This window comes from Sturnira hondurensis, unplaced genomic scaffold (genome assembly GCF_014824575.4).
Source record: "Sturnira hondurensis isolate 20B ecotype Veracruz unplaced genomic scaffold, ASM1482457v3 Scaffold0006805, whole genome shotgun sequence".
Taxonomy (NCBI): Eukaryota; Metazoa; Chordata; class Mammalia; order Chiroptera; family Phyllostomidae; genus Sturnira; species Sturnira hondurensis.
This window is the reverse complement of record NW_028079436.1, coordinates 1,421,403-1,438,341: the sequence shown is the minus strand read 5'-3', so window position 1 is coordinate 1,438,341 and position 16,939 is coordinate 1,421,403. Positions and strand designations below refer to the sequence as shown.

General features: G+C 47.2%; 1 protein-coding gene and 2 pseudogenes across 2 annotated transcripts in view; 2 read left to right on the top strand and 1 right to left on the bottom strand.

The window, feature by feature from the left end:
• The window catches only part of LOC118990128 (exosome complex component RRP43-like), a 28,724-nt pseudogene extending 23,456 nt beyond the window's left edge, over window positions 1-5,268 (top strand).
• AFF4 (ALF transcription elongation factor 4) overlaps window positions 1-5,376 on the bottom strand; it is an 89,884-nt gene extending 84,508 nt beyond the window's left edge. For both annotated transcript variants that reach the window (XM_037050471.1, XM_037050472.1), the window contains exon 1: window positions 5,052-5,376. The gene's annotated coding sequence lies outside the window, so the exon portion shown is untranslated. The remainder of the gene's footprint in view (window positions 1-5,051) is intronic.
• Window positions 5,377-9,145: 3,769 nt separating this feature from the next.
• On the top strand, window positions 9,146-14,536 carry LOC118990127 (phosphatidylinositol 5-phosphate 4-kinase type-2 beta-like; annotated as a pseudogene).
• Window positions 14,537-16,939: the final 2,403 nt, after the last annotated feature.

The following is a 16,939-nucleotide window of genomic DNA, read 5'->3' as shown; positions in this document are numbered from 1 at the left end:
TCTGGTTTTCGACCCAGCAATCCCACTTCTGGGAATATATTCGAAGGAACCCAAAACACTAATAGGGAAAAACATAAAGCACCTATGTTTGTTGCAGTGTTATTCACAATCACCAAGATATGGAAGCAGCCCAAGTGTCCATCAGTAGATGAGTGGATAAAACAACTATGGAACATTTACACAATGGATTCTATTTGGCTGTAAAAAAAAAAGTGAAATAAACCAGTCAGAGAAAGACAAACACCATATGATCTCACCCATATGTGGGATCTAATGAACAAACTGATCTAACAAACAAAACAGAGAAAGACTCAGATGGAGAGCAGGATGACAGCTAGTGGCAGGGGGAGGGATTGAGCAAAAAGCAGAAAGGATTCATGGACAACAGTGTGGTGATTGCTGCGGGGAGTATAAGGGGACTAGTTGGTAATGAAAACATACAATAAAGATTACATTTCAAAAAAAGAGTCTGCAAAGAAGCAGCTAGTAGGTAGAAAGACAGGAAATACCTAGGAGAAGAAAAAACATCAAGGAGAAAATTATTAACAATACAAGTGCAGAAAGAGGTAGGAGTAAGCAATGACCATACAAACCAGCAATATAAAAGTCAAGGGTGGCTTTGGTAAGAGCAGTTTCACTGGCATGGTAGGATGAGAGGCCAAGCTGAAGGTTGAAGAGTGCACAGACCCCTGACTGGTGTGGCTCAGTGAGTTGAGCTAAGCGTCCTCCTACAAACTGATACACGTTTCTCTCCCTCTCTCTAAAAACAAATAAATAAAATTGTTTTTAAAAAGAGTGCACAGTAAGTACACACAACACTACCTATGAAGCATTCTTGCCATTATAAAATTTCCACCCCGAATCAAATAATTAATTAATTAAAAAAATTTTCCGCCCTGAATCAGACCAAGCTTCTAGATATAACTACTAATAAAGGAAAAACAGGGGCCAAAGGAACACATTCCACCAAATCACAGAGATGCTGTCAACACAATCCAGACTCTGAGAAATCTCACAAGGCACAGGTGGCAAACACAAGGACCGAGGACCAAATCCAGCCCTCCACCTTGTTTCATCCACCCAGCACCTTGCTTCTACCCAGCGGCAGCAGCGCTGAGCTCTCGATTAACTGTTAAGGAGTAGTTACATTGATACAATCCTAAAATTATATTCAGCCCTTTAAAGGCAACTGAAAGGCTGGTGTGGCCCCCCGTGAAAATGAGTGTGACACCGCTGTCATAAGGCAAAGACCTGCTTTCTTTAACAAACCAAATGTACGGGAACAAGAACAAAAAGACAAGACAGCAGCCTATAGAGTAAAGGAAAAAAAGGATTGAGACACATACACAGTGTAATATATGCCCCTTTATTCAGATCCTTATTCAAACTGTTAAAACAAAGCAAAAACTGTAATCTGGGAAATCTGAACAATGACTAGATATGTAATGATATTAAGGAATGTGCTAATTTTTTAGAGATAACAAAACAGTGTAACAATCCTTATTTTACTAGTGTGTCTTCCCTGATACATTGTGTTCCTGTCACTGCAGGCTACAGACCCAGACTCAGCTGCCTAACAATTACTTGAGATACAAAGTGATACAGGTATTCCAAGGAAGTAGGTCACAAATGGAGTAGGGTGAGGAAATCAAGTAAAACCATAGAAAAGCAATGGTACTTGCACTGGCCCTTAAAAAGATGGTAATTTTTAACAGGTAAAGAACAAGAGAGGAAAAGTGGTATTCCTTATGGAAGAAATCAAAGCAATTGCAAAGAGGTAGGAAAACCTGTCTATGCAAAGTATTCACCTGTACTCACCTCTCCATAAAACTGTCCCTACCCTAATAATGACAGGAGAATAAAAACACAAAGTGAAAAGTCACAACCCACCAGGCAGCTCCAAATTGACAATATCCAGGGAGACTCATTTGGGCCCCAAGCAGTCCCAGCAAGCCCAGTCCCAGAACAGGCCACGATGATATCTGAGCAGTGAAACCATACCGGCTTTCCAGGGCAGTCTATTCATGACAACCAACCCCTGATTCCTCAACCCCACCTCCCCACACTTTGGAAAAAGAATGCATGAAATTATTTTACCTATCCTAGAAGATGATCAAAATAATTAATTTAAAATAGTACCCACTAATAAGCTTTGTCTACCTGCCTCGAAGCCACCACCCCACCACTGTGGCTCATTAGGCACTCCAAGAGAGATAAAGTTACATGAAATGCCATTCCTCAGGTTACAGTTTTTTAAATAAAGCAGAGCTGATGAAACAGGTAGATTTTACATACATAGTATGAGTAGTCCCAATATTAAAATGTTTTTGGAATATTTTGGAAATGAGTTCAGAGGTTCTAACATTTTCTATGTGCCAGTACCATTAAAAGTCTCAGGATATGATGCCAGTGAAAATGAACATCAAGACAAACAGGAATGCACATGATCAGCCAAAACTTAGTAACTGGAATTCACTAAGGGCAGTTTATTACTGCCCTCTTCCACATATGAGAATATGAGAATACCGCTTTAAATAACCAATGTGACTGGGTGTAGGGAGATACTACAAGTAGGAGTGCTTTTTCTCAAACCAAAGGAAAAAGCGACAAGGTAACAAGTCAGGTTAGCTTTAAGCAGTCTTTAAGTCACTGACTACACCTTATTTCACAATAACCGAGACCAATATGCACCCTCCCAGAAATCAAATATAATCGTTCCAACGTATCAGAAGAAATAAAAAAAGAAATGATTAAAACATAAGGACTGGGGGTTCAAAAGCTGGGAAACCTTTACACTATAAAGTTTTTATGGTAAGATATCAGTAAAATAGAGCAAAAATAAAAAAACTGATTTTAAGGCATCCATTTTTGTAATTTACACTGTACTTCTGGGTCATTGTCCACATGTACCTTTAATACTTAAACACTGCCTCTTTGGTTGTAGGAAAAATATTACTAAGAGTCCTCATATATTTTGGACTCCATTCTAAACCAGTAGATGGCCACAAAAGAATTCCCATTGTCTTTGAACAAAGACAACAGGTATTTATCTTACCCTTCAAAAAGGGTAAGCTGAAGGTTTACCCTTCAAAAAGGGTAAGATAAAAAAGTTTTTGAAGGCCTCATCTCCTGCCATCTTCTGTAACTGACAGTCACTTTTCAAATACTGGTCACTGGCTCTAGTTTCCTTTATATTACCTTTCAGTGAAATCTTAGGTTGGATATCACATTCAAATTCAATCTAATAATTGTATAAAACACTGGGGAGGAGTGAGAGGGGCTCTAAACACACTAAGAAGGACCTGTAAGAAAACTGCAACACGAAGCAGAAAGTATAACCTGTTACAAAGCTAACGCAGTAACTCAAGAGCACAGAAGAGAATGTATGTCATCTGACAAGCAGAAAGTGAATCTGAATGAAAATATTCTTATCTTTAAGAATTGTTAATTACATAGCTTCACCAAAGCACTGTAATAATCACCTTTATACCCCCAAATTGCAGACCACTTTCCAATTAACACAGTTAAGCTTTTTTTTTGGTAACCAAACAGTAAAAGTTGGGTCATTCACTGACATCCTATCTTGTCCCACCTGATGCAAAATGTTACTGAAAGTAAAATTTACCTACTGTTCCGGTAGAGCTAATGAAAACCAGTCCATCAGCCTGCAAGCCACCACAGATTGAATGAAACTGGTGGTATTAAAAATAATAATAATAATACATTGATTGCTTCCAGATAAGTTAACTCTAAAATATAATAAAAACTTATTGAAAAAAATTTTTATGTTTAGAGACTGAAAAACGCAATGATGAATAAGAAAAAAAAAACCTGAGAAATTTAAAGAAGCCAGCTTTGTTAAAAACCAAGTGGCCACTTGCCAACACCTCTTTATGCAGAGACGACCAAAGATGATGATTCCAGGCAGATGCGGAGGCCACAAAGGATCTTCAGCAAACGCCAAATTAAGAACATTCTCATAAATATTTCGATCTCGATAAATTGAAGGACAGTTAAATACAAGAAGCACTTCGTAAAGCTTTGTAGAATGACACAAAGCTTGGAGCTTTTAACACCGGGGCCCTAAATTAAAGTAACACCCATTGCAAACGTCACGTTTGCAAGCCTCCCATTCACTCAGGCACAAGGCTTAGATTTCGTCCAGAAAAAGGCCGGTCACGGGAAACGGGGCTGGGCCTAAGTTTTAAAACCCTTCGGCCCGCAGGAGAGAGAGCGCAGGATTCTGAATCGCAACTAAGCCGAAGATCCCTGCGTCGAACTCCCCGGCTCCGTCGGAACGCCACCCAGAAGGATTTCGCATCTGACCTTTCAACCCGGTATCAACGACTCGGTTCGCAAAAGAAAAGGCAGTGAGGACGCTCTTCCGACTCCTCTGCCCCCCGATCCATCCTCAGAGAGTGGAAGGAGCAGCAAAGTGGCAGGAACAAAGCACTGACGTCAATTACGAGATTAACCCCGGGCCCCGACAGGCAGCCGGAGGAAAGGCCTCGGCACGTCGACGTCTACGTCCGCGCTCCGGGCGATCAGCACCAGGCCGACTCACAAGTTACGGGGGACTCAGGCACTACGCCCCCGTTCCCATTTTTAATTAGCCCCCTCCGCTGCTCACAGGCGGGATCCCCCCCCCGCTTTTTTTTGCAGGGTGGGGGTGACGGTGCGCAGGATCGCGAGAAGGAGGGCGAGAACTAGTTGGGTTATGATAGCCAAAACCTAGGCCTATTTTTTTAACTAGAAATGACTCGAAATGGGGCATTAAGAAGTCACCAAACAGTCAACGGAATTTCTGAGAGAAGAGACGAATTAAGGAACGAAAGGGGAGAGACGGCGAAAAGATGGGTTTCTGGGATTTTTTGTTAGGATCGGGTTAGCTTATTTACTCGGGGGGAGGGGTGGAACGCGAAGGCGGGGGACGAAGGCGGCTCGAGCGGCCGGGGCCCAGAGGGTGTCCCCGAGCCCCAGGCGGTGCCCGTCCTCCCCCTCGCTCGCCCGCGGCGCGGCCCGGCCCTCCGTCGGCCCGTCGGTCCTCTCACCTCCAGTCCCGGCTCCGCTAGGCCCGAACCATCTCCCGGCGGCGGGCCTGCGCTTCACCGGACGCGCACTCGATGCCGCCCGGGGGGCGGCGACAGGCTGCCAAGGGCGAGGGACTCCGGGCGGCGGCGGGGGCTCGCGAGGTCGCAGAGAGCGCAGGCGGCGGCGGCGGCGACGCACCTCACACGGAACAGGCGGAGGGCCCGCCCCGCTCCATGACGGTCGGGCCGGGCCGGGAACGGCCGACGGAGGCAGCGGGGGCGGGCTGGCCGGGACCTGGCGCCCGGATCTCCGCCCCGTCAGCTGGCGGCGGCGAAGACGATGGCTCGACTCCCGCATCCAGGACTGTGACTGACGCAGCGGCCGCGCCGCCCATGTGACCTGGGCTGGGCCGGCGAGGCGTCACGTGACGGCGGCGCGCCCCTCCCCGCCGGGAAAGCCGAGGCTGGGGTCGCTGGGGTCGCGGTGTCCTGAGCGGCGGCGGAGCGAGGTGCTGCGCTCCGTCCTCGGGCTCCACGACCCCGGGCGGGCCCCGCGCCGGGCCCGGGGACCCGGGCCCGACTGCTGGGCCAGGCGGCCGAGTTCGGAGGGCGGGGCGGGCAGGATCGGGCCTGCGCGTAGCCGCTAGCGGGGTGCCGGGGGCGGTGCCGGGCCCAGCCGGATCCACCGGTTGTGGGGCTCGGGAAGGGCTCTGGCCGTCCGCGCCTCCGAAGCCCCGAGACCTGTTGCCCGTGCTGACTTGGAGTCCCGGGTCCAGGGCCCTTCGCAGGTCCGGCCGAGAAGGTAGTCGGGCCGTCTCCGGGCACTTCCCGGGGGAGGGTGCTCACAACCTCGCCCGAACTTCTCCCGGGAAGCCAAGCCAAACCCCAACTCCTTTTTTTTTTTGTCATCGAAACAGTTTCTATCATTAATCCTCGTCTTCAGGATTTTATTTTAAACACTTTCGTTCACCTCTTAAAGAGGTTTAAACACTTTCCTTCACCTCTTAACATCCTCCAGTCCGAGCAAGCTATAACTTAATTGAGGGTCAAATAATAGTTACAGACTAGGCGGGATTTTCAAAGGGTCTCATCCAAGCCTGTACAGTAATTGTCCAGAGGCACTACCTCTGGTTCGTCATTTGGAAAACATTTCATAATCTCCTTCCTTTCACCTGCTTTTTTCCATGAAGAAGCCTTTTCTTTTTTAACTTTGAAGCTTTTTTAAACTAGTAAATGTGAAGCAAACATTTTGGTTGCTTTTAATAAAAGTGAAAATTACGGAGAGTGTGCATGTGAAAAAGTTTATCAGCCCTAAAAGCTGGTAGGTCAACTGGCATGTCTGAGTATATATTATTCAGTTTTAAAATTCTTAACTGGCCCCCTGTTATTTATTTTAAGTTTCACTCTTATCTACATCTACATAGATTTTATCTATATATCTGTATATAAGGAAATGTATTAAAGCAAACTCGAAACAGAAATAATTGCTGCTCCCATCCCTAATCCTGTTCAGCTCCTACCTACAGTCCCCACCCAGCTCTTCCTCACTCATCCTCCCTCCTCCACAACATGCCTGACTTTTGAGCTCTCCTAAGGTGGACTTGAGAATGACTTCTCCCCTCTTCTCAAGCTAGGCCTTCTAGATCAACAAACCTTTCCTTGCCCTAAACTCTGATCCATTGAATATTGGACTTTCTTTTGAAGCACTAGGCACACAAACCTGGTGCCAGTAACACTGGAGAGTGTATTTGCTTCCTATGGCTGCTGTAACAAATTACCACAAATTTAGGGGCTTAGAACAACACAGATTTATGATCTTACAACTCTATAAATCAGAAGTCTGATCAGGTCTCCCTAGGTAAAGGTCAAGGTGTTGGCAAGGCTACTACTCTTTTCTAGAGTATAGGGAAGAATCCCTTTCCTTGGCTGTTCCACATTGCAGAGGCTGCCCCAGGGCCCTTGGCCACACCCTGGACCTCCATCTTCAAAGACAGCAGTGGCTGTTTGAGTCTTAAATCAGGTGCTCTGACCTTCTATTCTGCCTCCCTCTCCTAATTTCGAGGACCTTTGTGATTAAGGTGTGCCAATTTAGATAATCCAGGATAATCTCCCTATTTTAAGGTCAAGTAAATTAGCAACTTTAATTCCATCTGCTGCTTTAATTCCCCTTTGCCATATAACAACATATTCAGAGGTTCCAAGGGTTAGTATGTGGACATCTTGCCCCCAGGGTGGGGGTGGGGGGCTTTTCTGCTTACCACACAGGATGAGCAGTCATTTAAAATCATCGGTTGAAGAGTTGAGGAGTTCGATGTTCATTTAAATGGGATTCTGAGAAATTCCTGAAATGAACAATAAAGCTACTTCCGATGTTTCTCTTCCTGGCTAAAATGTTCCTGGAATTGTATCATGTTGAAGATGACAACAACAATAAAATTATGCTAATGTTGACTGCGAAGGAGCTGAAATCCTGCCACCCTGAAGCCACTTTGGGGATATTGATATTTTAGGGGGTGGAGGAGTATTTATTTTAAGCTGCTTATTAAGGAACAAGAGACTCAGAAAGATTCTGACCCCTTTTCCTGTCCCCGAGACTCAGTCAGAGAAACCTGTTTCAGGAAGGAGGTCTTAGGAGACAGCCATAAACAAATTGGAATTAAGCATGGTCAACCAGAGGTGTCCAGGCAACTGCCCTTGTGTGTCACATTGTTTCTGAGTCACTTAGCCGAGGTTCTCCGGCCTTGTGTGCCCTGCTCTTCCCTAGCCACCTGTAAGTCAACCATTCTCACTTGTGAAATCTACGACTCTGTTCCCCACTTTCTCCTTCGTCCAAGTATGTCTTATATAATGAATGTCACTCACTGTTTTTGGAATTGTCATGGAATTCTTGTGCCTATGTGAGTCCACCATTCACATGTATTAAACTTTGATTTTCCTCCTGTTAATCTGTCTGTTAATTTGGTTATTAGCCAGCCAGAAGAACTTAGAAGAACTTAGAAGGTGGGAGGGAAAGTATTAATATATTTTTTTTAGCCAACAGTTGTCATCTGTGTGAATGTAGAGGCTCTCAGTTCTCGGTGTCCCATCCTGTAGTCATTCTTCAGCCTCAGCTGGAGGCTATGAACATTTGGGGCCATGGTCAATCCAAATCCCCACCATGACCTGGGGTGTCATAATTATGAATCAAACTTCCGGGGAGGGGGTTCAACTTGCACAAGTACCAAGTTTTGCCATTCTTCTGGGGGGTGATATCAGTTAATAAAATTATATAGGTTTCAGGTGTGAGATTCTGCAATACAGATTGTGCCATTCTTAATTCTGCTGGGGAAATCTGCAGAACACACACCTTAGATACCCTATCTGAGAAGCAAGGGGCTAGAGTATTTATACAACTGGCAGCTCCTGGGGTTGTTCATTCCCCAGCAGCTCCAGCCTGTTGTTGCCTGTGAGCAGAGCAGCCTCCTGCAGCCAGAGAGAGTTCTCGGGCAAATAAAATCAGAAACATCTGCACCATTAAAAGACAGGCTGATATTCCTGAAATGGTAGTAGCAAGGGGGAGTGGGTGGAGCAGCAACTGGGTCTGCTTCGGCGATAACTACCACGCCTGCTGTGTGATCAGCACAATACTAAACACTGGGGCTGTGTTACTTAGTCTTCTCAACCTCTTGACCTTTTCCTCCCAGCGTTCTTGTCCTCTACCACCATGCCACCAAGACCAATCACCGAGATCACCAACCATTCCCACGCTGCCAAATCCAAAATTTGAACCTTCATTCGTGCCGTGGCAGCATTAAACACAGTTGACCACTGTCTCCTGCTTGAAACACTTTTTTCTCTTTGTGAGACGCCGCACGCTCCAAGGCTCCTTCCCACCTCCCTGGCTGCTGCTTTCCAGTCTCAATTGCTGGAGACCCTTTAGCTTTTCCTGACTTCTGAATAGGGGCGTCCTAAGACCTTGTCTTCAGCTCTTTTCTCTTTTTCTTTCTGGGGCTGACAAACTTTTTTCTGCAGAGGCCAGGTGGTAAATATCTTAGGCTTTGTAGGAAAAGTGGCAAAAACAAAGATTTTATGTAGGTACATAGTAATAGAGTCTACTTTTTTCCCAAAAATTTTTCATGAAATCCAAATATAGTGATCGAGTAAGTTTTATAACTCAAGTCTACTAAAGAGAATAATGCATTTTCTTTTTTGCTGGGGAATGGGGGTAACATTTCACTTAACTGGGATTCCAAGTTTGTATTTCCTATCATCAAAAGTGATTTCAGGCCCGGCTGGTGTAGCTCAGTGGATTGAGCACGGGCCTGTGAAGCGAGGGGTTGCTGGTTCAATTCCCAGTCAGGGCACATGCCATGAGAAGCAGCCACACATTGATGTTTCTCTCCCACTTTCTCCTTCCTGTCCCCTCTCTCTAAAAATAAATAAAAAATATATTTTTAAAGAAGTTATCTCAAATATTCTTGTTAGTGCTGATCTGTAACACAATGCTATGTATTTCAGTTTTGAAAACATGTTTTCACACAGATTGGTAGTGAGACACACCACCATCAATCCACTGCTATGTGATACTAATTAGTAATATTCATTGTGAAAGGAATGGGCACCACAGTGGTGACAGAGCACGAGTGAGGACCAGGCGGAGGAGTCCTGGGGCTGCTCGCAGGAGTGCGGTCTTGGGGCCAGCAAGACCCAGCCCAAGAAGAAGCATTTCGTGTGCCAGAAAGTGAAGCAATTCTGGGCCAGTGAGCAGCTCCTCAGTGTCCTGATGTGGGGGGTGAGCGACATAATCAATGAGTTGAGCAATGTCTCTGTCCCTGTCATGATGATGCCAGATGACTCCAAAGCATACAGGAAGATCAAAGTGGACAATCACCTCCTCAGGAAAGGAGAACCTTCCCAGTCACTTTGAAGAGGACAGCCCATGGTGTTGTGAAATCTTCTGGAGAGGTTTGGCATTGACCCAGGATTACCAGGATGCCCGGTGCCCATATCAATAGGGACGACCAGGGCTGAGGTGGCACTTTGTCATCAAGACTGTGTCACGTGAGCCTGGCTGGTGTAGCTCAGTGGATTGAGCGTGGGCCTGCGAACCAGAGGATCACAGTTCGATTCCCAGTCAGGGCACGTGCCTGGGTTGCAGGCCGGTTCCCTGCAGGCCAACTCCCAGCAGGGGATGCACCAGAGGCAACCATACATTGATGTTTCTCTCCCTCTACTTCCCCTCTAAAGATAAATAAATAAATAAATAAAATCTTAAAAAAAAAAAGACTGTGTCACGTGAGGATTGACTGAGATGGCAGCACCTTACAGAAGTACCACCAGTTCATAGTGGAGTGTCTCGGCCACACCGTTGTGCCATAGTTCTTGGGAGTGTAGGGCTTGACGGTGGACGGAGTGGAAACCTACATGGAGGTCACCAGGAAGGTGTCCAGACGTGGGTTTGCTGCACACTGCAAGTATGACCTCAAGCGTTCTGCTGTTCCCAGAGAAGCGAGTGACAAGGAGAAGGCCAAGGAATTGTCAGAATTTAAAGACAATGACTCATGACTTCTTCAACGAAGGGAAGAAGCTGCACATAGGAGAAGAGAGTAAAAGAACTTCCTGGAAAAGCCAAAACAGGACATAGAGTTTCCGGCCCAGATGAAGATCATGGACTGCAGTCTGCCAGGGGCCTTTGACGATGTGGACCAGGCAGAGCAGGAGGAGGTGGAGGTGCAGGAGCAGGCAGAGGGCAGAGGACGGGGAGTGTGAGGAAGACGGGGTGGGCGGCAACCTGCCCTGCTCCTGGGGCACACCTCCGAATGGCCCGGCAACCTCCCTGGCTTTCCTCAGTCCTTTGGTCCTGGGGCATTTAGCCTTCTGTCCATGTTTATGCTACGAAACACCAAGGAAGTGTCCCCAGGAGGAGGTCTACTTCATGGCCATCATGGGTCTCCTCCCTCACATCATATGATGCTGAGAAGAAAGCTGCACACGCTGCCAGAACTGCGAAGCCTGGGGCAGCAGCTGAGACCTTGACTACGAACCCTGAGCAGTACTCCAAATGCTTCAAGGTCAGATCCCACATCCGGATGTGGCGGCCTTCTACTCTCAGCCAGTGTCAGGGAATGAGATTCAGTGTTGAGGATCAGAAGGGGGAGAGGGTGTTTGGGGCTGGATGGATGGGAGGGGTGGCAAGTGAGTGCGGGGTGGGGAGGGCTTTAGCAGTGAGTGACACCGCAGCCTGTGACACTGAAAGAGATTCTTTGTGAGGAGGACGGGGTAGGTACGCTGTGCGTGCTCACAGGACGTAGCCTCTTTTATTTTTTTATTTGTATTTATCTTTAGAGGGGAAGGGAAGGAGAGAAGGAGAGAAATATCAATGTATGGTTGCCTCTCATGAGTCCCCTGCTGGGAACTGGCCTGCAACCCAGGCATGTGTCCTGACTGGGAATCGAACTGCGATTGTGTGGTTCGAAGGCCCGTGCTCAATCCACTGAGCTACACCAGCCAGGGCAGGATGTAGCCTTTTCTTCTGCTTACCTTTGATGCCCCACCCCCACCCCCCGGCCATTGACCAGGTTTAAAAGGTCAATGTGACCTTTTTGTTGCCATGTGACTTTTAAAAATATCTTAGCGCTAGAGGTGACCATGGGCTTATTGTTTTTTCTGAAATTTCATTGCTCCAGGTTTGCTCTTTATAATAATGTACGTGGTCCCCCTGCCCACCTGCCCCATCCCTGCCCTGAGTGCCCTTCAGTTTCGCAGACACCCTGCAGATCCAGCCAAGGGTCCTCTCACAGCCACGTGCCCCGGGGGAGCGGAGGTCAGACACCTCATTCCTGCTGGAGTAACTTACTTTATGAAGTATTGTGCACAACTTCCTTCACATTTCCTCCTTGGATCCAAGTGATTCTTCATCTGAATGCGATTGTCTTGATGTGTTATTCCAGATCAACATCAGTCATCTTGGAGCAGAAACACAGAGCTCAGAGGGGAGCAAGCTGGTCTTCATGGGATGGTGAGGGGTGGGAGTTGCTGTGGGGCTGGTTCTCAGAGAACCCCTGGATCATCACCCAAGCCCCAGGCTCTCTCAGCCCCTGGAATTCAAATGTCTTCTCACTTGACCGCAAGGAACTAGAAAGACCACTTGTGCTTTAAGGCTCTTCTCCCTCTCGGAAGACCCCAGAAGCCTATGAGTTTCAATTGAGGGTTTGTGCCCTCCATCCATTTACCTCCTTCTGGCCTCCCAGGCACCCTTACCTGTAGGTGAGCTTTTAGCTGGGGGCACCTGGGGTGCTCTTTACAGAGATTCCTCTTTACACTCTGGAGCTCACATGGAGGTAGTCTGACTCCTTGTGCCTGTGTACTTGTGTCACTTGGACTTGGACTTGATTTAGGGCCAGCAGGGAGTGTTGCCTCCCACTTTGCAGTGTGGTGCCCAAGCCTGAGGCTGTTTCTGGATCACTTGAGGTGTGACCCAGGAAATCCAATTTGGAGGCTTGGTGTGGGATTGGACCTGGCCCCAACCTGGGGACTGGTTTTTCTCTATGTCCCCTTCTAGATTTCTAGTGCCTCTGTCACCCACGGGCTTCCTCGGGTGGCATCCTGCAACTTCCATTGGGACCTTACCCGCCTTCTGAGCCTGGCTGTCCCGGCCTCATCACTGGGCTGTGTGTCATTCTCTGATGACATCAGAGCAGTCTGGTCTGGCTGGAGGGAAACCAGCCCTGCGTTGGGGGAGGTGCATGCCTGTATCTTCTCAACTCCTTCCTCACCAGGGACTGGGATTTTGGATGAGATGTGGTGAAACATATTGTCGGTCACTCCACACAGGCGGAGCAGTTTGTTTGAATGAGTGGATGGGATTCCTGTGGCTCCCTCCAAACCTGACCAAGCTCAGCTTCCGGAGCAGGAACCAGAGTGTCCCCTATGCCCTCCTCAAAGCATTTAGGTCAGGAAGGAATGGAAACAGCATTCTTGGACCCTTCTGGGGCTGCTGACCCTTCTGGAAGAGGCAGATGAGTCAAATAACTTCCCTGGCCCCAGGAAGGGGCCATCGGTAGCTCTGAACATCAGCAGTAAGACCATGAGGTAATTTGACAAAAAAGTTGAGATCAAGTTGCTCATGGAGCAAACAAAATTTATTTAGAAAGGGATTATATAGGAATAATGTTTGAACTTGATTCCCCTCTCTTCCAATGAAGGATAAAATTTTAGGTCTGTTCACAGGCAGACCCAGCATCTCCAAAGCTGGACAGGTGTCCTCCAGCGGCAGCTTCCACAGCCTGGGGCTGCCTCCGGCTTCCTGCATTTATTTGGTCAGCAGATCCTGTTGCCATAATGAGTATGAAACTCTTGACCCAATCCTTTCAGTGAAAGATGAGCCACTGGGTATCCACGTTCCTTAACATCGCATTTTTGTGTGTTGTTGTTGTTTTGTGTATTGTTTACATTTTGAGAGGTAGCATCCTATTTCAAAAGTTCTTTCGTGTTTCTGATAGTTGTTTATTGGGTTGGGACATTTGAGCTGAGATTTGGTAAATTTTAGATTTTCTTTTTAAGTCTTTCTCTGTGCTATTCTCAAAACCTTGGGTTTGGCCCTCTAATGCTTTTGTCAGTGGAGTGTTTAAAAGCTATTTATTTATCTTGGTTTATACAAGTTTTCTTCCTCTTCTTTTATAATGATGAAGATATATTTGGTTTGCAGTCTGAGTGTTGAGAAAGTGAACGGATCCCCAAGTTTTTGTCTGCCCCACTGTTTCCCTGCCCCCCCCCCCCCAAGAATCCCACCATTCCCTTTCTGAGCAGGAGAAGGCATCTGAGGGGAAGGAACTGACCTCGACCTCACTTTTCCTAGCCATGAAACTCAACAGCCTTCTGGTATCCATGCCTAATTTCGGGTCTCCCGAGAAGAAAGGTGTAAGAACAGGATCTAGCTGATGTGGGGACTGGAGGGGAATGCCGGCAGGATCGCCTCCCAGCGCGCCCCCCGCCCGTCTGCGTCTGCCACCTAACCACTCACAGCTTCTCCCTTGCAGCCCCTTTTCTGAAAGTGTGCGGCTCTGAAACTGGAGTCTCCCAGGTTTCCCGGCCACAGTTAGGGATTGTCTGCAAACTCCACCGAGACCACTAGACGAAGGCCTCTGGCCCTAGTTCCTGTCCTTGAACCGCTGAGTCTTATCCTCCCTGCGCCCCGGGGTCGGGGTGAGGGGCAGGGCTGGGGAGCCAGCAGTTCCGGGAGCACAGACCAAGGCAGTGCTGCATCTCTGCTCAGGGGTTACTGGTCTGTGGCAGGGCCTCATGTTGCCCCTGTGGCTATCCTCAGTGGCACCCCCTAAATTTCCACCACAGGCAGCTCTTCCTATTTCTCCTGTCTTTCTTGCGTGTGCTTTAGCCTCAAGCAGGTCCCCTGCTGGCACTCAGGCCTCGGGACTACAGACTGCTGCCCTAGTGACCTTCTGCTCTTCACAGTCTGCCAGGGCCTGCCCGGGGGCGGGGGTCCAAAGACCCAGGACTTTTCTCTGTAGCCAATCCTATCCCCCGGCTGCCTTTCACCAGTTCGGGCTAGGAGAGAGAAAAAGTTCGGCACTCCCCAGTGTTGGAGCTACTCAAGTGTTAGGAACCGGAAGTGTGAAAATAACAGATAGAGCTCTGGCCTTAGACCTGCGGCTCCAAGTCTAGGGGCCTCGCCTGTCTCTGGCGGAAATGTGTGGAGGGGGAGTGCATACTGAGCGCAGGAATCAAAGGGAAAACACATTCCAACAACCACCCCCAAATGTACCAGCCATCTGCCGGGGGTCATGACGTGGCCCAGCCTTCCTCTAAGATGTGCCACTTACGAAGGTGCCTCCAAAGGGAAGGGGAGGCTCAGTTTTCCCTGTGGGCTGTGCTGAGGCCCTTCGGAGGCTGGAGAAGAGTCTTCCAGAGAAGACGTTCCCCTTGCTCAGAGCCATGTTGTGAGGGACCGGGAACCAACAACCTTGCAGGAGGACCCAGTGTGGCTCAGCACCCCCAGCGCCCCCCCCGCCCCCCCCCGCCGTCACATAAGGTGAATTAAGTAGATTCAATATTGGGGGGAGCAGGATCAACTGTCACCTCATCGTATGTGCGAAGCTTCCCCATTTCTCACCTCAATTCCCACTTTTAAATGGGAATTTTCAGCCCCCTGTGCCTGTCTAGTGTCTGCTCTGAACAGTTCAAGACCCTGCTAGGCTTTTAAAAATGCATGCACGTTAAGATGAATCTCCAACCCAAGGAAAATAAGACTCAAATAGCTTTGTGTAAAAAAAATTCACTGCTTTGAAGAAACGTATACACTTTTATTTAATTATTCTCTTGACACATGTCTTAGAACATATTGTTACATTGACGTTTAATCACCTCCAATCAAAGATGGAATAAGAGCCCTGGCTGGTGTAGCTCAGTGGATTGAGCACGGGCCTGCGAACCACACGATCACGATTCGATTCCCAGTCAGGGCACATGCCTGGGTTGCAGGCCGGTTCCCTGCAGGCCAACTCCCAGCAGGGGACACACTAAAGGCAACCATACATTGATGTTTCTCTCCCGCTCTCCCTCCCCTCTAAAGATAAATAAATAAATTTTTAAAAAAAAGATGGAATAAGAATTCCTTAATTGTACAGTTTAATGGATTCGAAATATGAATTTTTTCCATTTGAAGTGAAACTACACTGTAGGCCCAGTAGTTTAAGCTCAAAAAAGATATACGCTGCAAATTTGTGTTGTAATGGACATATTATTTATTTTTATTTTTTATTGTTGTTCAATTACAGTTGGACCCATTTTCTCCCCATTACTCTCACCCTGCCCTGCTCACCTGCCCTCCCACATTCGATCCTCCCCCCAACCCCGCCTTTGTTGTTGTCCTTGTCCAAGGGTCCTTTATACATGTTCCTTGACTTGACCTTCCCCCTCCTTTCCCCTGTTATCCCCCTCCCTGCTGCTGATCACTGTCAGTTTGTTCTTTATTTCCATGTCTCTGGTTCTGTTTTGCTCGCTTGTTTGTTCTGTGGATTAGGTTCCACTTACAGGTGAGATCATATGGGATTTGTCTTTTACCACCTGCCTTATTTCACTTAACATAATACTTTCCAGTTCCATCCATGCTGTCACAAAGGGTAGGAGCTCCTTCTTTCTTTCTACTGAGTAGTATTCCATTGTGTAAATGCACCAGTTTTTTGATCCACTTATTTACTGTTGGACACTTAGGCTGTTTCCATCACTCGGCTATTGTAAATTGGGCTGCCATGAACATTGGGGTACATAGGTTCTTTTGAATTGGTGTTTCAGGATTCTTAGGGTATAATCCCAGCAGGGAATCACTGGATCAAAAGGCATTTCCATTTTTAGTTTTTTGAGGAATTTCCATACTGTTTTCCACAGTGTCTGCACCAGTCTGCATTCCCACCACAGTACACTAGGGTTCCCTTTTCTCCACAGCCTAGCAGCACTTGTTGTTTGTCGATTTGTTTATAATGGCCATTCTGACCAGTGTGAAGTGGTATCTCATTGTGGCTTTAATTTGCATCTCTCTGATGGCTCCTTTCATTTATCTCTGGGTTCTCTGTTTGTCCTCCTTGGAGAAGTGTCTATTCAGGTCCTTTGTCCATTTTTTTTCATTGAATTTTTTGTCTTCCTGGTGTGGAGTCATATTAGTTCTTTATATATTTTGGAGATCAAACACTTGTCTGAGGTATATCATTGGCAAATATATTTTCCTATATGGTTGCTTCCCTTTGCATTTTGCTGATGTTTGTTTTAGCCATTCAGAAGCTTTTAATTTGATAGAGTCCCATTTGTGTATTTTTTTCCCTTCTATCTCATGCTCTAGGGGACATATTGGTGAAAATACTGCTTTGTGGAGTATCTGAAATTTTCCTACCTATGTTCTCCTCTAGGACTTTTATGGT